Here is a 24631-nt window from a genome sequence, read left to right as displayed (position 1 = left end):
TGTCTATATGCAGCTTTGAGCGCCTGGAACCGAGCCACACCCTGAAATCACAAAAACAATTCACCCGTGAAGCATGAAGGGATGGCCGAAAAATCTGTGCAGAATTTTGTTCAAGTTGTTGTCATATTTTCGGTTTTTGCCTTTTAAATCATGTACATGTGATGTTTTAAAATATTTATATGACTTGATTGAAGAGTAAAGAACAATATAAACATGCCTGGAAATTTGTTTGAAAAGAAAACAAACTATACGACGACACGGCGCGACGGAGACGGAGTTCCTTTCTTTCTTGTTTTCTCTCTTATTTTCTCTTGTGCTTCTCTCGATTTTTCTGCTGATTTGCTACTGAATATTCAAATGAGAGGAGGGGAAAATTGCTAGGGAAAAGAATGGGAAGTCTACTAATTAAATGGGGTGGTAGAATGGCAATTCAATTCATTCCATCTTAGTTGCTAGTGAGATATGGAATGAAATGTGCTATCAAGGGATTGAGGGAAATTTGAGGGAGGGGATGGCCAAAATTTGATTATCAAAAGCAAGGGAGAATATTGCTTAAATCATTAATTATTGGTGATTAAAAATTGAGGGAATTATTCTACCATGAAGGGTTAAGAAAAGAATAAAAAATGTAGGGTTGCCAAGCAAAATTAAGTCTACAATGGGGTGGCCGAAATCTTGCTAGATAAAGGAGGAAAAATATTGCTTAATTATTGAATTTTAACTCCTTAAAGTTTTAAACACTTAGTATGTATTTTAGTGAATTAATAAATTGATTTAGGATAGTAATTTTCTTGCATGCATGGCTAATTCTTAAATTAAATTTACTAACATGTAAGGGTAATATTTTCTTGAATAAAATAGGCTTAGATTAATTTATCACAATTGGTTGCACATTTTAATTTATGCTTTTAATTAAGTATTGGACATAAAAGAATTTATTTACTACTTAACTCCAATTAAGTGAATAAATCCTTAAACATTCTTTTACATTAAAATAATTTATTCTTTTGCTTAAATTAAATTTAGGAATATTTTCTTACTATTAAATTTTATCTCAATACTCCAACTCCAGTCCGACCTCGCTTATTTAACCGAAAAGATAAAACTAAACCTCTGCGTAAAATAAATAATCATAACTCAACAAATTTAAAAAGAATGAATTTAAACCCTCATGCATAAAAATCATTTTAATTTAAATAATAGTAATTATGCATGGCTTATACGCAGTCTGATTTAACGGGTTCTACACATATGATGTGAATTGAGTGGAACTCACATGACTTCGACTCATATTATTGAGGAAACTCAGGGCAATCGTCCACTACAATTCAATATTCATGGGTCGGTTTGACACGTAAAAATAAATGGCGTCATATTATTGGGTTCTTATTAAACGTAAGGCGAAACACAGAGAGGTTGCATAGGGATGCAATTGGATTCTACCTTTTAAAAATTATAATTAGCTTATATTTATTCGGGATGATAATTGTCTAATTGGGCTTTACATGTCCACTAAGAAAATCCGATTTTCTTTTCATAAGAGGGTGGTGGAAATATCAAAATAGTGGGATAGAAATTTATAAAATAAAAATCATATTTTATATCTTAAAATTATTTTAAAATAATCAGTAATCATTATCTGTTTTCGTTTTCAGTATATTTACGATGACGACTCTTAACCCGATTTCATTCATTCTCGATCAAAACAAGTTGACTGCCTCTAACTATAATGATTGATTTCGAAATTTAAAGATCGTTTTGAACTCGGAAAAGATTGCGTATGAGCTTGATAAGAAGCCACTGAGTGAAGCGCCTTCAGGACGTCAATAAGACTGAATTGGCTAAGCTTGAGAAGTTGTGAGACCATGATCTTCAAGCTAAAAGCTACATGTTAGCTTCTATGTCGAATGAACTTCAAATGAGATTTGAGGAGGCACTGAATGTCTATTCACCTTCATCTGAAAGAAATTTATGGTGTAAAAATTTGCTCAAAAAGACATACTACTGTTAAAGAACTCATGACTACACTGCTTGCGATATGAGACTTCGGTCCATGAACATGGTGTTAGAATGATTGAGCTCATTTAGAAGCTAATGGGACTCGACGTGGTTATTCCTAGTGAGCTCTCGACTAATATTCTCTTGCTGTCACTACCCCCCTCGTTCGATAGATTTGTGGTCAATTTTAATATGAACAAGCTTGAGGTCACCCTTGAAGAGTTGGTCAACTTGCTTACCACCTATGAGGCCACAATCACAAAGGAAAAACTTGTTCTTCTAGTGGGCTAGTCGTCCGGTAAGAAAAAAGGATCCCAAAATAGAGGGAAGAAGCGTTCTGCCCTACTGAAGAATAACAAACCCAACAAGAAGCCATACAAGAAACCCACTCTGGGCCCAAGAAGCCCGAAAAGTCAGAACATATCTGTTTCCACTGGAACACGTCTAGACATTGGAGGCATAACTGCACAGAGTATCTTGCCCAGAAGCGTTCTGGCTAGGGATGTAAACGAACCAAACCGTTTGTGAGCTATTCGAAGCTCGATTCGATAAAAGCTCGTTTTGGCTCGTTTAATGAGGCTCGTTAAGATAAACAAACCAAACTCAAGCTTTACAGTATTCGGCTCGTTAGCTCGTGAACATGTTCGTTGGTAAGTTCATGAGTAATCTTTTAGATGAAAAAATAATAGTTTTGATATTTGATTTATTGATTTTGCATATTATTTATGAAATATATAGAAAAATCTATTAAATTTATTTATTATAATAAATTTACAAATTTTAATAAGAATAATATATTTTTCTTTAAATATATAATTTACTTTTTAATTAATTTAATGAAAATTTAAATGTATAATTCATATTTATTAAGCTTGTTTAGGCTCGATAAAGTCTTGAATAAGCTCGTGAGCCATGCATATATTCGTTAAATAAAGCTCGATCTCGGCTCGATTATAAACGAACCAAGCTCAAACATTCAAGAGTTCAGCTCGGCTCGACTCGATTACATCCCTAGTTCTGGCCATGGTATGTTTTTATTGAAGTAAAATGTCTCAATTAATTCCTCTTCTTGGGTATTGGATACTGATACTCACGGGAAATTTAGGGTCCGCTCCCAGCAAGTGTCACTAGTACAGACGCAGGGTTTTGAAATTGTCCTGAGCCTGAAATCACGAAAAAGACCGTTAAAGGGGGCCAGGCGGGTGTCCTGGCGTAGCCCCTCTGCCCAGCTCGCCACTCGCCCCACAGCCCCGCACGGCGCGCTACCCCTCGCGCCTCGCCCCTCGCCCCTCGCCCCTCTGCCTAGCTCGCCCCTCGCCCCTCTGCCTAGCTCGCCCCTCTGCCCAGCTCGCCTCGCTGCCCCTGCCCCGCTCACCGCACGCCCATACCTGCCGCTCGCCTCGCCCCCCGCCTCTCTGCCTAGCTCGCCCCTCTGCCCAGCTCGCCCCTCGCCCCACAGCCCCACATGACGCACTACCTCTCGCCTCTCGCCCCACTGCCCAGCTCGCCGCACGCCCATACCTGCCGCTCGCCTCGCCCCAGCCGAGCGCGCCCACAGCGCGATCGCCCAGCCCGCTCGCCATAGCTCCTCCGCACGCTCGCCCAGCCCCAGCCGAGTGCTCGCACTTCCGCCTCGGGTTCCTCACTTGTTCGTTCTTGCGGTTCTGTCCTTTGAGTATTTTGCATTTGAATTTACTGCTTCTCACAAGTTTATCTTTGATGTTATTAAACCACCAGGGCTAATAAAATATCCAACTCTCCTTCTCTTCTACTAGGCGATGTTCTAACAAGAAAATAAAGATTCAATACCTCCACCCTCTAACTCCTCTGCTAGGTGATACCTTAGCAGGAAAATAAAGATTCAACACCTCCACCCTCTAACTCCTCTGCTAGGTGATACCTTAGCAGGAAAATAAAGATTCAACACCTCCACCCTCTAACTCCTCTAGTAGGTGATACCTTAGCAGGAAAATAAAGATTTCTTTTCTCCTTCCTAACTCTGCTCCTCTGCTAGGCGATGTATTAGTAGGAAAAATAAAATTTAATTCTCCTCCTCCACTCTGCTCCTCTGCTAGGCGATGTCATAGCAGGAAAATTTAATTTTGTCTCTACTCCACTCTGCTCCTTTACTAGGCGATGCCTTAGTAGGAAAAATAAAATTTAATTCTCCTCCTCCACTTTGCTCCTCTGCTAGGCGATGTCATAGCAGGAAAATTTAATTTTTTCTCTACTCCACTTTGCTCCTCTACTAAGCTTTTGAAGGAAAATAATTCTCACTTCCCCGTGTTCTTGATTCCTCTGCTAAAATAGTCCTTAGCAGGAAAAATAAAACTTCATCCTCCCCACCCTCTAACTCCACTGCTAGGCGATGTCTTAACAGGAAAATAAAACTCTCGCTTCATCATCTCGTAACTCCTCTGCTAAGCCAGGCCTTAGTAGGAAAATAAAAATTCAACACATCCGCCCTCTAACTCCTCTGCTAGGCGATGCCTTAGCAGGAAAATAAAAATTCACCACCTCCACCCTCTAACTCCTCTGCTAAGCCGGGCCTTAGCAAGAAATTAAAAATTCACCACCCCCGCCCTCTAATTCCTCTGCTAGGCCGGGCCTTAGCAGGAAAATAAAAATTCACCACATCCACCCTCTAACTCCTCTGCTAAGCCGGGCCTTAGCAGGAAAATAAAAATTCAACACCTCCGCCCTCTAACTCCTCTGCTAGGCGATGCCTTAGCAGGAAAATAAAAATTCACCACCCCCGCCCTCTAACTCCTCTGCTAGGCGATGCCTTAGCAGGAAAATAAAAATTCAACACCTCCACCCTCTAACTCCTATGCTAGGTCGGGCCTTAGCAGGAAAATAAAAATTCACTACCCCCGCCCTCTAACTCCTCTACTAGGTGATGCCTTAGCAGGAAAATAAAAATTCGACACCTCCACCCTCTAACTCCTCTGCTAGGTCGGGCCTTAGCAGGAAAATAAAAATTTACCACCCCCGCCCTCTAACTCCTCTACTAGGCGATGTCATAGCAGGAAAATAAAATTTTTCTCTTTCCCAACTCTGATCCTCTGCTAGGCGATGCCTTAGCAGGAAAATTTAATTCATTTCATCCTCACAATACAACAACATCCACGAACTTAATATAAGAACTTGACTTTATTAAATTTCCACTGATAATACAAGACAAATTCAGAAATGAAATACAGCAAAATTCAAGTAAAGATAAATATTCTCTAAGGTGGTAAGCGTTCCCGAGCCTCTTAAGAGCCTTGCCCGGCGCATTCTCCAACTTTCATTTCTGCTCCTCTTGTACCTCAATAGGACAAAGTTACCCACTTCTTCCTTTCCCAATCATGTTAAGCTCCACACGTGATCTTTTTTCCTCCCCCCTCACTACCCCTTCATAACACCGACGCGCGACTTTTTGGTCCCCGCACAAGACTCTAACTCCTCTTCCCACAGGAAACTTAAGCTTCTGATGATAAGTGGAAGCTACGGCTCTGAAATCCTTCAGGGCTGGCCGTCCTAGAATTCCATTATACGCTGAAAAAGTATCCACCACGGTGAACGCTATCATCTTTGTTACCCGCTGAGGATCAGTTCCCAAGGATAGGGGAAGCACAATCTGACCCAAAGGCGGGATGGCGTGTCCTGCAAACCCATACAGCGGGGTGGAGACCGGCTCAAACTCGAATCCTTCTAGCTTCATTTGATCCAACGTGCTCTTGAACAAGACGTTTACGGAGCTTCCATTATCAATAAATATCCTCGCCACATCATAGTTGGCAATGGTGGCCGTCACCACCAAGGCATCGTTATGTGGAGTCACAACGCCTCGGAGGTCTTCCGGTCCAAAGCCGATGATGGGATCTTGTGGTAAGTCTTCACCCCTAGATATCTCAAATTTCTCCAACCTTTTCCATGTGCCTTCCGAGCTCGCCCAGAGTCTCCATCAGTAGCACCCCCCGAGATCATGTGAATCATTCCTCTCGTGGGGTGGTTATCTTCATCTGCTCTCCTCCTCGGTTCGACAGGTTCCCCAGGAGCATCCTGACCCTGCCCTTCTCTTCTCGGCTCTCCGACCCTCTGGTTGATCCAAGGAGGACCTCGAACCCGCGTAGGAGACAGGCGAGGTTTTGGTCGACCCCCGGATGAGGATCCCTCTCGTCTGTCCATCGGAGGCATCCTAACTCTGCCCTCCGCTCTCTGCGACTTCTCCCACCTTCCCTCTAGCTCCCTTACCTCCATCAATTTATCACGATTCCTATTGAGAGGAACATGTGACGAGAATTGTCCTCTACTTCTAGTTCTGTCCTCCTCTCTTTCCCCCGCACCCCTCTTCCTTCCCCCTTTCTCCACTCCATCAACTCTACTTCCTCCGGGCCGGTTCTCCATCCTTCTGTACCGTTGGGCATCCTCCAAGTTTATATACTTCTCAGCTCGAGCCAACAGATCATCATAGCTCGACGAAGGCTTCTTGACCAGCGACTTAAAAAACTCCCCTCCTCTCAGGCCTTGGGTAAAGGCACTGTCAAGGCCCGTATTTCGTATTCATAATTTTTGCGGAATTATAAAAATTTTTCTAAATAAAGAATTATCTTGACCCATTTAATTAAAGTAAATATGTAAATAATTTTAACTTTAAAATAACAGCGGAAGCAAATATTGTTTTCAACCAACAATTTAAAAATAATTCAACGTAAACATCAACTTAAAAATAATCCAACATATTAAAACTGAGTTTGAATAATAAAAGGTGCATAGATTAAATCATGAGGTCCTCGGGTTTACTACTGCTGTCCCAAGATCGCTCACTGGTCTCCGTCCGCGGTCCCGACCTCATCAATACCTACAACAATCAAGTCTAGTGAGTCTAAAGACTCAACATGTATATATCGTGAATAACAAGTAAATATATCATAAAATCGCATGCAACGTAAAAATAAAGTATCGTAAAGCGTACGGTGAAAATAGCATCATGAATAATTATAACTACGTGCATATCTGAAAATCATACGTAAAAGCTTTGCTCAATAGAGCTCTGTCATGTCATATCATAATTTTCTGGTAGAGATAATGTTTCTAAGCAAGTGGCCCATAATATAACGTAAGCGCCTGATCAGACTAAACCACAGTATACTGGGCGGTAGAGATCAATCACAGCCCTTGGACTGGATGTCTGTACCCATACATAATCATAAACCGGTCGTAAGTCACCGGGCGGAGAGGTCCTCGGTTGCGCCTACCGACTTCCAAACCCATAAGCATAAGGTGGCCACAAGCATATAGCATATATCTCAAAAATAAACATTTTATATTTTTATGCACGTAATATAATTATAACCTTATTTTTACCGGATGAGTTGGATTGCTCCCAGGCTTGCTGCGACTTACTACTAATATGTGACACATGCAATAAATCTTAACTTGACAAAAAAAAAAAAATTAACAATAGAACCAAAGTCTCAGACTCTTACTTTTTCGGGTCGTTACAGGCATTTATCATGATGTCCGGGGTAGCCGCTGGTATCTCCAGCGCTGCATTGTTAAAACGCAGGACAAATTCTCGCAAAGTCTCAGACTCTTGCTATTTCATCACGAACAGGCTCAAATAATTTTTCTGTTGCTCTTGCTACTAGGCGAACCGGTGCAAGAAATCGACTGAAAAGTCCTCAAAAAAACATATGGAGTTAGGCTGCAAGGTGTTAAACCACTGCTGGGCTGACCTCACCAACGTGCCCAAGAACACCCGGCATTTCACTCCATCTGTATACTGATGCAACAAAGCCGCATTCTCAAATCTCCCCAAATGCTCTTTGGGGTCGGAATGTCCATCATATTCTCCAACATTCGGTTGTCGGAAATTCGGGGGAAGTCCTTCTTCCAGAATGGCAAGCGAAAAAGGACTTCCTTTCTTGGGGGCCGGCGCTCTGCTTCCTACCTGCTCCCTCAACCTCCATATCTCCTTCCACATCTCCCCCATCTCACTAATCTCCCCACTTTGGAGGGGATGCGTCTCTTCAACCCGGCTCTGGTGGCCCTTCACATTCTCCTCTTGCTCCTGGCGAGCGGCCTGCTCTTCTGCAAACATAAACTCTTGATTCCTCTTCATTGCCTCATCCACTATCCGGGTGATAAATTGGCCCAACTGTTCCAGGGTCAAGTTCTCCACATTCTCATTGGGACGGGTTTGCTCGACCCTTGTCTCATGAAGGGGCTGCTTAGCTCTTGTCTCTTGACGAGGTTGTTCTTGTCCCGTCTCAAGATGCGGTTGTTCCTGTCTTGTCTCAACATGAGATTATTCGGGTCCCCTCTGAGGACGCGATGATGCTGAGGTAGCTCTTCTACTCCCTCTCTTGCCTACCATCTCTACGTCTTAACTCAAATTTTCCCACAGTCGGCGCCAAGTGATACTCACGGGAAATTTAGGGTCCGCTCCCAGCAAGTGTCACTAGTACAGACGCAGGATTTTGAAATTGTCCTGAGCCTGAAATCACGAAAAAGACCGTTAAAGGGGGCCAGGAGGGTGTCCTGGCGTAGCCCCTCCGACGCTCGAGTCAGTGACTGAGGATATATGGGGGGAGCAGCTAAGGGTGCTGCTGAAAACAATATAGTGAATGAATAATCATATGCTCAAACATGGTATTTATAGGAGAATACCTAGGCCCTTGATGGGCTTGTTTTCCACTTGGGCTATGGATGTGCCAGGGATAATAGGGCCCTTGATGGGCCTGTCTTCCATGGGGTATCAGATACCATATGTGTTCCTCGTCTATGCAATGATTTGCAGGTGATGGGAAAAGCAGGAGACTTAGAAATGGCGAGACATTTCTTGATTATGGAATGGAGCAAGGGTTGCTGCAACTGACATTGGAGATGTTACTTTTATTTTAAACAATAATTTTAAGTTACTTTTGAGAGACGTTTTAAATGTTCATGAGTTGGTTAAAAACATTATTTCTATTTCTATGCTTGATAGACATGATTATTCTTGTTTTTTTGCTAAAGGTGTTTGCAATATTTACAAGAATGAATGTTTGATAGGAAGCGGCGAATTAATGATTGATCTCTATAACTTAAAATTAAAATATATTACGTTGAACAATATCCAAGAACATATAAAAACAACAAGAAGCAAAAGAAAATTAGATGATCCAATTCTCGCACAAATATGACACGCTAGAGTGGTCATTTTTCCCAAAGAAAGATGTACAAACTAATGGGAGAAGACATGTTTGGCTTTCAGATATAAATTCTCTACCTACTTGTAAATCATGTCAAAAATGTAAAATAACCAAGATTCCATTCAATGGAAATGTGGAATGTGCACATGGTCTACTGGATTTGATCCACACAGACGTTTGTGACCCGCTAAGTGTTAGCACAAAATATGGGCAATCCCACTTCATTACCTTTACTGATGGCTATTCGAGGTATTTTTATGTCTATTTGATGAGACACAAATCTGAACATTTAAAAAGATCAACGAATTTAGATTAGAAGTAGAAAAACAATTAGAAAGGACTATTAAGGCATTTTGATCTAATCGAGATGGAGAAACTTGAGGACTGAATTCTTGGATTATCTAAAAGAAAATGGGATTCTCTCACAGTGGACTCCACCAGCGACACCATAATTGAATGGTGTTTCTTAACATCATAATCAAACTTTGATGGACATGGTTCGATCTATGATTGGATTCACGGAATTGCCTACATCGTTTTGGGCTTTGCGTTTGAACTGCGGTAATGTTGTTGAATAATATCCATACAAAAGCAGTGAATAAAATACCATATGATATATGGATGGGAAAAACTACTAAATATTAGTACTTAAGAATATGTGTGCGTCCTGCTTACGCAAAGCAGACAGTAAAAGACAAATTAGATAGTCGATTCATTTTGTGCTACTTTGTGGGATATCCAAAGAATTCTATTGGATATTATTTCTATCATCCCAAGGAAGCAAAAGTATTTATTTCAAGAAATGCCACATTCCTAGAGAAGGAATTTCTATTAGATAAAAAAATGTGAGATGATAGAACTTGAAGAAATTCAAGATACTCCCGCAACAATAGAAGTTAAACGTAATTCCCAACAGCCAATAGTTGAAGTATGCACACCTAGAAGGTCTGATAGGATTATTAGACCACTTGCTAGATATACACTTTGAACAAGGCCATGATGAGCTTTGTGATGGATGTGATCCAATGAACTTCAAAGAAGAAATATCTTATACTGATTCATCCAATTGGCTTGAATCCATGCAGTCTTAAATGGACTCTATGTATTCGAACCAAGTCTGGACATTAGTGGATCCACCTGATGGAATCATTCACATAGGATACAAATGGATCTACAAAAGAAAGCTTGGGGTGGATGGGAGACATTAACGAAGATATTTATATATCTCAACCGGAGGGATGCACATCAGTAGAAAGTGAGCATAATGTATGCAAACTTCATAGATCAATATATGGTCTCAGCAAGCGTCAATAAGTTGGAACCTCAGATTTGACAACACTGTCAAGAAATTTGGTTTTGCTAAGAATCCTGAGGAACCATGTGTGTACAAGAAAGTTAGTGAGAGTGCAATGAAATTCTTTGTACTTTATGTTGAAGATATCCTACTAATTGGGAATGATAAAGGATTATTGCAGTCAACTAAAGTATGGTTAGCAAATAAATTCTTTACGAAAGACATCTGTGAAGCATCTTACGTATTGAGAATACAAATATATTGAGATTGGTAAAAGAGGATGTTGAGGCTCACCCAAATCACTTATATCGATATCATTCTGAAAAGATTCTCTATGGAAGAGTCCAAGAGAGAATACTTACCAATGTGTCACGGTGTTACTATATCTAAAGCAATGTGCCCCAAATTGATGAAGAGATAGAGATGATGACATGTATTCCATATGCGTCAGCCACTGGTATTATCATGTATGGTATGATATCAACACGCCCTGATGTTGCTTACGCTCTGAGTGTTATAAGCAGATATCAGGTGAACCACGGTCCAATGCATTGGAAGGCTGTGAAAGAAATTCTTAAGTACCTAAGGAGGACTAGGAACTTGTTCATAGTCTATGGGGGTGGATAATTAAAATTGGAAGGCTACATTATTTATATCTTCCAAAATGACGGAGATGATCCGGAATCAACATCTGGTTTTGTATTCATGCTCAATGATGCGGCTGTCTCTTGGAAGAGTTCCAAGCAAGACACCGTTGTAGATTCCACCACTGAAGCTGAATACATTACTGCATCTACTGCAGCCAAAGAGGCAGTTTGGATGAGGAATTTCCGTCCAAGAGTTGGGTGTTATTCCTAATAGAGTTGATCCAGTCCCGATGTACAGCGACAACACTGGTGCCATTGCACAAGCAAAGGAACCAAGGTTTCATCAGCGATCCAAACATATACTGAGGAAATTCCAAATCATCCGGGAGATTATGGGAAAAAGAAATATTTCAATCGAGAGAGTCGTCTCTTCAGATAACATTGCTGATCCACTTACAAAGCCCTTGTCAGGACCATTGTTTTGGAAGCGTCGAGAAACAATTGGATTAAAGTTTATGAGTAGTTGGCTTAGGACAAGTGAGGAATTGTTAGAGTAGATGTCTTGTAAGCCAACAGCTGGCTAAGGAATTTATTGACTTATTTGTAATAAACAATTTTTATTTTAATATAGTTTACATTTCATGATTTCGTTTTACTTTATCTGTATACTCATACAATCGACATAGATAAAGGACTTGATTATATTTTAATACAAATGAATCGTACTTCGATCTTGAAACTCATTTGTAAACACAATATATTTTAAATTCGTTCCTAGTCGATTCAGTCGCCTATAAACAAGGATAAATGTCGCTTGAGCTTGAGACTAGCATTTGTGATGTTGTATACCGTGTTTCATGGTAAGGACATATATATATCTAATCATGCAGATGTATAATCATATGATGATTGTATTGAACAACCCTCCCTCGGAATTTCCAATTGTGTATCATTCATTGAGAGAAAAAGTTTGTGGTTGTGATTGTACATCATTAGTCCTTACGACCCGAGACAACAGTGAGGCTCTACATACTAGGATTTTGTTTTGACTCGTTTACCGACTCCGCGAGGGTCACAAGGTGGCAAGGTTGGGTGCAATTGCGACATGTGTAGGAGTCATTGCATTGTAGTCGGGAATTCACCGCTCATCTACGGGTGCAGATATCCTATGTGATCTAACGAAATAGTATTGCATGAAATCTCTTGCTAGAGTATGAGATGTCATTAGGGACAAAGATTCTCTAGTTGTGAATGCGATGACACTATGAATATTTCATGCATGATTGTATCGCATAGCTATTAAATCTAATATGCAACCCTCGATGAACCAATGGTTGCAGATTCGATCGGGATTTATGTGATGAAGGGACCGCACTGTATGTTAATCAGATGGGGTGATGCTACTAGACTCTCTTACCATAATTCGATGAGTTTAATCAGAAAATGATTACAAAGTAAATTAAATGAGTTGAACTTATGATAATTAAAATTTGAGAGAATAAATTTTGAATTTATGAAAATTGAAAGTTTAAAAATATTAAACTCAAAGGTTGAGTTTATAAAATATTAAATTAAATGTTATGAGAATTATGTATAATGAGCTTGTACATGCTAAATAATTAAGTTTTTAATGGATTTTAATAGTATAATTAATTAATCTAGTTGGATTAGTTAAATTAATAAACTAATCTCATTAATATTAATTAAATAACCATAAACCTATAATTAGAGAAAATAGGTCAAGGGCTCATGATTTAAGTAGGAGACACACACCCTGGCCTCCACTTGATGATTTTTGAAATACCCTCTCAATTTCTCTAAAAAAATCGGCCACCTCAAGAAGGGTTTTTGGTTTGAGCCGTCAATAATTTTTGATCACAAATGTTAAATATATTCTATACTTTCTATTGCAATTTAGAGAAGGAACAAATATTCCAGTCACGTACTTGTATTTGAAGAAAGAAGATTTTAAGAAGATTATTCATAAAAATTACTAGCTATTTACACCAATTCCAGAATATTTGGTTTCAATTAATTCACTAAAGATATATATGTTAAATAGAATAAATGATTAAATTTTGTTATAACCATACAAAATTTTTTAGAATGCCAAATAAAATATTTATAATTTCTGCTGATTAAATATTTTTTTAACCGTACAAATTTTTTAGAATACCAAATAAAATTTTTATAACTCATGATGTGTTTCAAACACAAAAAAACTTATGACACAACAATTGATAGGGTATTCCACGTATGAATAACCCCTCCAAAAAGTAGCGTATACCGCTCTTTATAGCAGACAAGCACACATTATTCTTTAGTAAAAGGCGAAAGAATAGTTCGCTGTGTGCTTATCGGTTCGTTCGATCCTGGGTGTGGGGGCAGTGTCCACACCCCATATAAATGATTGAGATTCCACTTCATAGAAAAAAAAATTAAAAAAAAAAATTGGGCCAGAAAAAATTTCAATCCTTAGATGTACCCCTGCAAGCAGGGGTAGGTATAGGATGAAGTAATCCATGCTTATGGATTTGCGTTTCCTTTATAACTCATAGTACTCTTCAATTACCTACGTTGAACGATGTGGGACAAAAGGAAACTGAAAGTCGGGGATGTAGGGGCCAGCAGTAGAAGAAAAGAATGGATTATTCATTTTAAAATAATAATAACCTCAATGTCTATCTCTATTTCTATCTATTATAGATTAAGTGTGAAGGGTTGGTTTGTTAGTATGACATCCTCTATTTTTTAACTCTTTAATTAATGGTTATTTAATTACGAAATTATCTTTTTTTTCCTTTTGGTGGATTATTATTTATGAAAACGTCGTTTTTGAATTTTTTTTACCATTTATTTTTTCTATTAAAAACCCATATTATATAAACACGGAACACGTGCACTCAAGTACTAGTGATAATAATAAATGTGATCATTGTAATTGTAAGGAATAAAAATTACATGATGACATTGTATGATGAAATTTTTTTTATTATTTTAAATTAAATTTAGGATTTTTTTAAGTTGAATGACATTTGTGGAAAGACAAAAACTTATGTGAGACGGTCTCAAAGGTCGTATTTTGTGAGACAGATCTCTTATTTGGGTCATCCATGAAAAAATATTATTTTTTATGATAAGAGTATTACTTTTTATTGTGAATATCGGTAGGGTTGACCCGTCTCACAGATAAAGATTCGTGAGACCGTCTCACAAGAGACCTACTATCGTGGTTGTGTGAAAATATTATTTTTTCTTCTGTTGGGATGAAGGAATAGGATAAGATGAGCCACGTTGACTCCGAAACTGTTTTATTTGAGCTCAAGTTTTATCTCAGATCAATATATGTTTTTTCAAACACTTGTGACATATGAGCATAAAAATTTTGGAAGCTCAGTTCTTGTACTGCGTTGGTTAAAGATTGAATTAGATCATTTATAAAAATTTTCTCAAAAATCAATTAAATTTTAATGGAAAAAAATCCTCGACTTAGATATACGAGTTGGAAGCACCATTCGTTCACACCGTTGGTTAAGAAATGAAATCGTTTATAGAATTTGCTCAACAAGCAATCGATTTTGATCGGAAAATCTGCTCGACTTGGATGCGAGTTGGAAGCTCAGTTCATGTACACAAACACCACTATTTAAGATTGAGATTAATTTTGCTAATATATATTTGAAGTTCGTAAAGCAATCTTATGAGATGTGGATAGAAACAAAAACACAACGAAAAGGAAGAGAGTGAGGATTTTTTAAAACTATACTTACACTTGTTTATATTAGTGAGATGTATTCAATTCATAGTTTTGATGATTTTTAATGACTTTTTCAAATGATAAATTTTTATGGATTTGATAGATTTTTATTGACTTTTACAGAATCTCACATATTTATAAACCTATTTATGTGAATTCATGTAGACTTTTTTGCAAGATTTTTATAAATTTTTCAAATTTTTTTTAAAGAATTTAAAAAATTTGTACTTAATTATAACATATTATTTTTATTAATTTCTTTGAACCAATAATTAATTAACATATATAACATATTCAGTTTAAAATAGTTTTTCAATATTTATATTAATAAATGAATTTACTTATTTAAAAGTTAAATCATTTAATCCTTATATGTATATATATGTGAGTTTGTATGTATGCTTGTAAATTTTTTTAAAATACATCAATTGATTAATTTGTAAATTTGTTTTTAAATTGATAATATACATGTCAAAAGAATATTTGTGTGGATATAATTTTGTATAAAAATATCATAGCTTACATATTAATTGAAATTTAAAACGCTAAAAAGAATTTTAAAAATCATGGTTGTTGCAAGGCTATTCAATTATTAAGAATTAAGCAATATTTTTTTGGATCATCTTTTATTATTACCGCATATTACATTAATTTGTATAAATCATAAATTAAAAATCACAAAATAATTATGAAATTCAAGATTTTCTATGATATTAAAATAAAAAATTATTAAATGAACAATCAACCAAAAAATGAAAAATTAAAAAAGGAAAGATGAAAATATATATAGAGATACACTTCTAAAATTTGAAAGAGTGATAGAGATAGATGAAAGGAGAGAAGATAAGAAAAGAGATTATGTGAAGCGTCAGAGAGAGAAATAAATAGCTTGTGAATGAGTTAGAAGTTTTAAAAATCCATCTAAATCTTTGAGTTGAACCAAATAAAATTTTTGACAATTTATAGTTGTACCTTAGATTTTAATGTTTGTATGTTGATTAATTTCATGAAGTTATTAAAAGTCTATTGAAATTTTGAATACCTATAGACTTTTATATAGTTTTTAAAAGTCAATGTTGAATACCACTTGACTTTTTAAAACTATATGAAAGTATATTTTGAATACCACTAGACTTCTATAGTGTATGTAAAAGTCTAAGTTGAATACATCTAGACTTTTTAAATATATAATATAAAAGTCATTAAAAGTCAATAAATCTCCTACATTGAATACACCCCTTATTACTATTGATATTTGGACTTTTTAGTGGACCTGTATTACAAGTGACTACTATGCGTTGATGATATGTTGATAGTTGGAGTTCGTACGTTGGTAGGGATGGTAATAGGCCATGTCCGATCAAGTACTGGGAGCCATCCAATGGTGCTACGATGCAGAGTGCTAAGGTGGCCCATAACATTTAATGTCCAATGTCATGATCAGTTTGAGAGACTGACCTTGTTTGTCACGAATCAGAGACTACACACTCGGGCGTCTGGTTCTACTTGCCACTCGGCTTTTTTTCAATAGTAGCGACAAATTAGAAACTACACACTCGAGCGTCTGACTCTACTTGGGCAGCCGAATTTTGTCCAACTATAGCTTTCTTTGATGTCTCTTCTTCGACATTTTAGATAAAGATAAAAAATTATTTAGTATTTGGAAAATTTTAAAATAGATAAAGATATGTTAATTATAGATGCATTATAACATAAAAAACTCATATGTTACGGTTTCACCGGTCAATTTTGTGAGACATATTTTACTATACTCGATCTATGAAAAATTATAATTTTTTATGTCAAAAGTATTATTTTAAATGTAAATATGACTCGAGTCAAACCGTCTCATATGAGACATACCCAAATTATAAATATTAGTACTCGGATGCATATGTTGTGTGATTGTATGATTCATTTTTTAACTAAAAACTAAAAAAATAAATGGTAAGTAAAAAAAAATAATACAAAAAGCCTATAGTAAATACAAAAATTTGAGGGGAAAAAGGCCAAAGAAATTAGGGAAAAACCAAAATAAAAGGAAAGAAATGGAAAGTTTTTTAAAAACATTGAGGTAATAATATCCTTATAAATCACTCATCCTCACACTTAATACAGCATAGAGATATACAGGTAGAGATACGATAAATTAAATATTTAAAATTTTAGATAAAGATATTTACTCATTTTAGATAATATATTATATTTATAGATAAATTTCAAATAAGTTAATTATTCCAAACCCCATAACCTTATTAATATATATTGCATGTATAGATGAAAGGCAAAAACTTGTGTGAGACGGTCTTACGTGTCGTATTTGTGAGACGGATCTCTTATTTGGGTCATCCATAAAAAAAATATTACTTTTTATGGTGAAAGTATTAATTTTTATTGTGAATATCGATATGGTTGAACCGTCTCACAGATAAAGATCCGTGAGACCGTCTCACAAGAGACCTACTCTGAATGATTATACAACTGTGATTTTCAATTAGGCTTCACCCCTCTCTACTTTAATTATTGTATAGATATTGAAAATCTTTATGATAATTTTTTATGGTTTGTAATTATTGGATTGTGTGTGATTTTTTAAGAAAAATAATGATTCAATGATATTAAATATTAATACATCGTGACACATGCGACACATGTCATCCTAAAAAAAGAATTTTTTTAAAACAAATAGAATAAAATTCATCAATTTTTGAAATACAAATGATTTAATATAAGAGAGAATGAAAAGAGATTCACAAAATATGAAATTGAATGGATATATGACATTTTTAGAATTATGAAAAACTTTCACCAACATACCAAAAGGTTGATTAGTATGAGATATTTAATTTTAATTAATAGTATAAATATTTTTAGTTTTGTAAAGACGATGTGTGTATTTTTTAAATCTTGAAAAGTTGATAAGATCTGTTGGAACTTTTCAAGTTCGCAATCTTGATTTTGATGATAACAAAACTTGTTAATTTGTGTTACTAATAATCTATCTTAGTGTGCAGCATCTAGGATCACTCACGAGCTGTTTACATCGCAAGCTGAAGACCTAACTGATCGCATAAACTGAATCAGTTTAACTGTTATATCAATTGAGCAGTCCAGCTGATTGTCCAGTTGATAGGTGGTTCAGCAGGAGAACCTCAGAAGCCTGGCCAGTTGAAGGAGTGCTCAACTGATGAAGAAACCCAGCTGATCAGTTCAACTGAACAAAAGTGAAATCAGTTCAACTGACGACTCAACTGATTTCACCAGCCCAGCTGAAGATCAGTTCAACTGACCAATTCGAAGCATCAGTCAGAATCTTTCAGTTATGGATGAAGACAAACTCTTTCAGTGGAGTCCAGCTGTACGTGAAGATACAAAGCCATTGTTTAGTCAAAGGACAATAATGGGCGTTGAATCAGAGCATTAAAGACAAAAAGTTTCAGAAGGGCAGTTGAAAAGTCGAGACACAGTCCAAGAAATGAATTCAAGGTGCAACAGATACAAAAAATGAGTCTCACTGTACGTTCAGTTTTCCCGCCTATATAAAGAGAAGAGCAGTGAAGACTCAATAAGAAGGAGAGTGAGCAAAAAGAAACTTATTTCTCTCGGTGTATTGGAACATCCTTGTTCAGTTCTCACACACAAACACTCTCAACCACTCAAATACAGTCTTGCACAAAGACGTTAAACTTGTGTATGTAGTCTTTGACACATAGACGTTAAAGAAGTGTTGGCTGGAAGGTGCTGTCTTCAGTCGTAGCTAGGAGTTCAGTTTAGGCAGTAATGTAAGTCCTAGCTGAGAGGATTTGTACAAGTGTTTGTATAAATCAAAGTCTTCTAGTGGTCTTACCCGAGGCGGTAGAAGGGGTGACGTAGGAGCAGTTGAAGTCTCCGAACATCCATAAACATATCTTGTGTATTTAACTGATTGACTATTGTTTTCAAACTGTTTGGATCAGTTAGAGTATCCGTCAAATCAGTTGTCACCATAACTGAACTGATGAATGCAAAAACCAATCTACCCTTTTTCGGTTATTCAGTTTACATAAGTTAAAATGTTTTCTAATATAACAGTTTTCTTCACGAAGGATTACTTCGAATTTCTTCCGCTTGGTTTTAACCAAACTCGATTTAATTCATCGGTGTTAATATTCTTAGAACACGAGATATTGCAGCTTATTGGAGAATATAGTGTTCGAAATGCCTTCGAAAGAACTAGCACACTCGATCCTTCAAGATCTTGTAATTATGGATTAACTATAAACTTAATAAAATAAGTTTTTATACTATCTATACTATTATTAATATAAGTAATCAGTTTGGGATCACTTTATCGGTTTCAGGCATTATTCCATCCAAAATTTATTGTCAAATTGATATAAATAGATTATTTTACATCATTAACTAAAAATCCAATAATCCAAATATAATCGATCTCAATAAACGATAACTGATAATATATTTTTTTCTATTTACAGTTTTTTTATTTTACACATTTTTAAAAAATTATTGAAAACATAAAAATCTTACGACTAATTATTTATTATATTTTTAGATAATTTATTTAAAAAACATGATATATTTTTCAAATCTTAATTAACGTACCTATGTTACTAAAAAAACAGAGTACAGTAAGTTGCATCATTTTCCAATATAAAAGAATATCATAAATGTTGAAAAAAATGAGTTGTAATATTTGAATATTGAAAATAAGAAAATTGAATGTTGAAAATAAGAGTTGTAAATATTCAAAATTAGTGTGTGATAATGTATGTAATGATGCATTTATTTTTGGATTATTTTCAAAGAAATTCTATAAATAGGTCTCTTAATGTGTGAAGCATGTTCTCTTGGAAAACTTATTATAAGACCATAGCTAAAATAAAAAATGAATCACCTATGTTTCTCGAACGTATTCAGGGTGATATTTGTGGGCCAATTCATCCACCATGTGGACCACTTAGATATTTTATGATATTGATCGATGCCTCCAGCAGATGGTCACATGTATATTTATTATCAACCCGAAATGTGGCATTTGCAAGATTACTTGCTCAAATAATAAAATTGCAGAATTAATTTCCCGATCATACAATCAAGAAAATTAGACTTGATAATGCTGGTGAATTTACTTCCCAGACTTTCAATAATTATTGTATGTCAATGAGAATCACTGTTGAGCATCCAGTGACTCATGTACATACACAAAATGGATTAGCTGAATCATTGATTAAACGTCTACAACTGATTGCTAGACCAATGATTATGAAAACAAAACTCCCTGTTTCTATATGGGGTCATGCAATTTTACATGCTGCTGAATTAATTCGCATCAGACCAAGTACATATTAATAATACTCCCCATTGCAGCTTGCATTTGGTAAAGAACCAGATATTTCTCATCTGAGAATTTTTGGATGTATGATATATATGCCTATTGCACCACCTCAACGAACAAAAATGGGACCTCAAAGAAAGATCGGAATTTATGTTGGTTATGATAGCCCATCAATAATTCGATATCTTGAACCTCAGACAGGCTACGTGTTTACAGCACGTTTTGCTGATTGTCATTTTAATGAGTAAATCTTCTCAATGTTAGAGGGAGAAAAGAAAAATATCGAAAAGAAAATTACATGGTATACATCATCATTGTTACATCTGGATCCAAGAACTAAACAATTTGAAAAAGATGTACAGCAAATTGTGCACTTGCAAAGAATTGCAAATCGGATACCAGATGCATTTGCAGACACAAAAGGGGTAACTAAATCATATATACATGCTGTAAATGCCCCTGCTTGAATTGAAATTCCAAAGAAACAAATTGAAGACACTCATGATGTCATTAAACGCCTGAAGCGTGGAAGACCAATAGGTTCCAAGGATAAAAATCCTCGAAAAAGAAAAAGCATAGAGAAACATGATGATCACAAAATAGAGAATCATATTCCAATAGAAATACATGTTGATAAATATGTTCCTTCAGCACCACAAACTGACGAGAATCGTGAAATCTTTATCAATTATATTAATACTGGAAAAATATGGAACCGAAAAAATATAAAAGAAATTGATGAGATATTTTCTTACAATATGGCATTTGACATCATAAATAACAATGATGATCATGAACCAAAATCATTTGATGAATGTAAAAATCGATAGGACTGGATAAAATGGAAAGCCGTTATCCAGGTTGAATTGGATTCACAAAATAAACATAACATTTATTTAATATTTGACCAATTTTTTTCTTTCGGTAGGCCGCCAACTCAAAATATAAATGTTGGGCCCTTTCAAAGATCGGGCCCTGAGGGAATGACCTCCTTGGCCTCATAGAAGGTCCGGCCCAATTCATGGTATAATTTGTGATAAACAAAATACCTTTATAAAATTACAAAAATATTTATTTAATAAACAAATATTATAAAAATCTAATTTAGTCAATATTTTTATTTATCTATATCTATAATAATTAATAAATATTTTTCATCTTTATCAACACTTTTGAATGTTTTAATTGATCATATCTCATTTTATTATTAAACAATATTATAAAAACTAATTTTTAAAAAAATTTCTATTTTGATAATCATCTTTAAGAATTTCAAAAAATATAATATTTTGAGATCTTTATTTTTTAATATTAAATATCAGTGAAAATAAATTTAAAATATGAATATATCACATTCATGTAATATAACGACCTGACCCAGATCACCTACTAGCTAGACCGAACTTAAGCATGAAATTAATTTAAACTGAAAAAATTAATCAGAGAATAATTGCGGAAACTTAAACAAACGGTAAAATCGATAAACCATCTAACAGAATACAACCGATCACAAAACGAAAATCAATATTATACAACTAGATCGAACAATATCTAAAAACTCAATAGAAAACAATAGAAACAGAAACAAATAACCTCTATAATCAGTCACTGGCTCCGACTCTAACCTTGCCTCGAGCCTCTTGCCTTGTCCAACCTAAGGCTGCCATGTCGACGGGGTGTCCAATATAATACCAAAGACGTGAGTGACTAACGTCCAGTATGAAAGGTATGAGTATACAAACTTACATACACATGCAAATGATGTGAGTAGGAACTGGGTTAACTATATCAATCCTGCTCAAACTAAGATCCTTGATTGAGCAGTACCATCTGGGATCAAATCCGCTGAGTAGCACACACACTCATCTCGATGCTAGATATCAAGTATCCTAGTCATCGTAGCCTTGGTCCCCACCATTGCGGTACCTCCCAATGTCTTATCGTATATCGAAAGTGTACGACTTAGCGACCCTAATAGAATCACTATACGAGAATAACTATCACAAATGAGATACATGTTCACATGAATAATGTGTTGGATCTCGGTTTTCTACGCCTCCAAACGCAGCGGAAGTTTTAAAAATTTTATATTTTATTTTGACTATCAAAATAGGTTTTATTTGGGCACTTGTATGGTTTATTGAATCAACATTCATAGGGCGTTAAAATCGTTACACCTTTGGTGAATAAATCACGTGGCTCCAACTATTTCGGGGTTAGCGGAGATAGCTCTTCGTGAATCCCTACGAATGTTCTTCAGATCTGCTTTCTTTAATCTTCCTATCAAGTCCACGGCTAGATCGTTTGATCATCTTCCAAATTGCACTAGAAAATTTGGAAGAAGTTTTAACATTGGAGATTAAAATATGAGAAGCGGCTCAACCCTCTTTGCAAAGGGAAGTGGCCGAAAATATTTGAGGATGAAGGAGGTTGAATTTCGAAAATTATGTCTCATGGAGGCTAGGAGCTCATCAACCATTATTTATAATTGAGTGATAACCTAATTACCATAAAATAATATACGAGCTTTTTAATTAACATTAATGGGCTTGATTAATTAATTGGGCTAATCCAACTAGTTTAATTAATTAATCAAAGTCCATTAAGAACTTTAATTATTTAGTACGTTGGACTTGTACTCCTACAAGCCCATTAAACATACTTCCCACCAATTTTAATTTAATAAACTCAACTTATGAGTTTAATAAATTAAATCAATTATAAATTCAACATTTTAATTTATTATTTAAATTATAAATTCAACTTCTTAAATTTATCACCTACAAAATTTAATATTTAATAAACCCAACTTTTGAGTTTTATAAATTAAATTCTCAAATTTTACAAATCCAACTCCTTGAATCTATTCTCCCAAAATTTAATTATCATAAATTCACTTCCTTTAATTTACTATATAATATAAATTTAACTTTTGAATTTATTTTCTCTCAACGGGAACAAACGATCCACTGATTGTGTGACCCTTAATGGTTCAGGGATACAGCTAGCCGTGAGTTCACAACTCCTTGTGATTTAGGATATAATCTTTTATGCGGGCTTACCCTTATTTGCCCCATTCTATGTATCAACAATTGATCATGAGAATGTCAGAAATCATATTTCTGATTAAACCCATCGAACCATGGTAAGAGCGTCTAGTAGCATCGCCCCAAGATTCCTAGGTATCACTGATAGTGCCTGCAAGAACCAGTCGATTATGATTAGCATACAGTACGGTCCCTTCATCTCATATATCCCGATCGAATATGCAACCATTGGTTCACGGAGGGTTGCATATTAATTCGATAACTATGTGATAACTATAAATAGTGGCATCACATGTATGGTTGGAGAACTCCTTCTCTAACGTACATCTCATACTCTGGTCAGAGATTCCACGCACTATAATTTCATCAGATCACATAGGATATCCACACCCGCAGGTGAGCGGTTAATCCCCGACTACAATGCACTGGCTCCTATATGTGTCGTAACTCTACCCAACTTCGCCACCTGATGACTCTCCTGGAGCCGGTAAACGAGTCAAAGCACAGCCCTAGCATATAGAGCCTCAGTGTTGTCTCGGGTCGTAAGGACTAATGGTGTACAATCATAATCACTGACTTATCCTCTCGATGAATGATAACCACTTGGAAAGTCCGAGGGAGGGTTGTTCGTTATAATCATCTTATGACTACCCATCTGCATGTTTGGACATCTATATGCCCTTACCAAGAAACACAGTACACAACATCACAGATGCTAGTCTCGAACTCAAGAGACCTTTATCCATATTTTAGGCGGCTGAATCGACTAGGAAAGAATTTAGATCACACAGTGTTTACAAACGAGTTTCAACATCGAATTACGATTCATTTGTATTAAAGTATAATCAAGGTCTTTATCTATGTTTGATAACATGGGTATATAGATAAAGAAATAACAAACCATAACCAATCGATCTATCTATTCTTTCAAGCTTGCTGTTACCCTGATAAATTTATAGCTCTTACTCAAGAATCGAAAAGCTCACACTTATCTGATTTATCTGTAGCATTTGAGGCTACCTTTCGAGCTTACAAGCACAAATCGTTTTATTGTTTATTTGATTTTAACTAGATCAGTTATGCTAAGTTCGGTGGAGGAACTGTGAGATATTTAGTAAACTAAGAATTTCAGTTTTGACAGTGTTAAGTCCAAACTGAAGTGGGTCTGTACAAGTTTTGTATCGATCAAAGTCTTTTAGTGCATACTCTATCCTTGTGATAGAAGGGGTGACGTAGGTGTTATTTCAGTCTCCGAGCATCCATAAATATATGTGTTACTATTTCAGTTATTTATTTTATCTTTTAGTCAGTTTATTTCCGCAACTGTTATCAGTTAAACTGATTGTCATTGACTGACAAGATTCCTAGTTTCAGTTTGTCACAGAATTGAAATTAAGTTTCCAAAAAATTTCTAGTGGAAGCCACATATTTC

General features: G+C 35.8%; 1 non-coding gene across 1 annotated transcript; it reads right to left on the bottom strand.

The window, feature by feature from the left end:
• Window positions 1-13307: 13307 nt before the first annotated feature.
• On the bottom strand, window positions 13308-13428 carry LOC142512983 (U5 spliceosomal RNA). The gene has a single exon (XR_012808954.1). It is a non-coding gene; the product is annotated as a U5 spliceosomal RNA (small nuclear RNA).
• Between the last annotated feature and the right edge of the window lie 11203 nt (window positions 13429-24631).

Source organism: Primulina tabacum, chromosome 10 (genome assembly GCF_025594145.1).
Source record: "Primulina tabacum isolate GXHZ01 chromosome 10, ASM2559414v2, whole genome shotgun sequence".
NCBI classification, from domain to species: domain Eukaryota; kingdom Viridiplantae; phylum Streptophyta; class Magnoliopsida; order Lamiales; family Gesneriaceae; genus Primulina; species Primulina tabacum.
The sequence above is the reverse complement of the archived record's forward strand: the minus strand, read 5'-3'. Positions and strand labels throughout refer to the sequence as shown.